The sequence below is a fragment of the Pterocles gutturalis genome, unplaced genomic scaffold, assembly GCF_000699245.1.
Source record: "Pterocles gutturalis isolate BGI_N339 unplaced genomic scaffold, ASM69924v1 scaffold13200, whole genome shotgun sequence".
In the NCBI taxonomy this organism is placed as follows: domain Eukaryota; kingdom Metazoa; phylum Chordata; class Aves; order Pterocliformes; family Pteroclidae; genus Pterocles; species Pterocles gutturalis.
Window position 1 is genome coordinate 5,676 of NW_010138376.1, and position 520 is coordinate 6,195.

A 520-nucleotide genomic window follows, 5' to 3' on the forward strand; every position below is an offset into this window, starting at 1 on the left:
TCAATAATTCAGGCTTGACACATTAAAGTTGCATGGTGTGCAATTGCCATCTGCAATGACAGACTGTGTCAGGGCTGCTGACTGGGGAGTCTGGCCCGGCCGACATGGCCAGGGAAAAAAAAGGCAGCCCTGCAGGGATGGCAGGCTGGGGGCAACAGACAGAGCATACATGCAGTGGGAGATGGGGGTGGGACAAGACTGTGGGAGAAAGCATCGTCCCAGCCTTTGGGATACACATTTCCAGGGAGCATGTGTCGGAGCAGGGAATGCCAGCCCAGTGACACTGACAGCCCAGCAAGCAGGACGCGGCTGTGATGCAGGAGGCTGAGCTGGGGTGATGCTGTCCCCAGGGCCACCCCCTTCTCCTGCATCACTTATGTCCTCTGCAGCCTCCCTGGCAGGACAGAGGCCACTAAGGCTTGTGCTGCCCCAGGCACCTGGCCAAAGCTCTTCCCAGCTGTGTCTGTCCCCACATCCTGCAACCACCTGCCCTGGTGGGGCTCAGATCTCCCCACCCCCA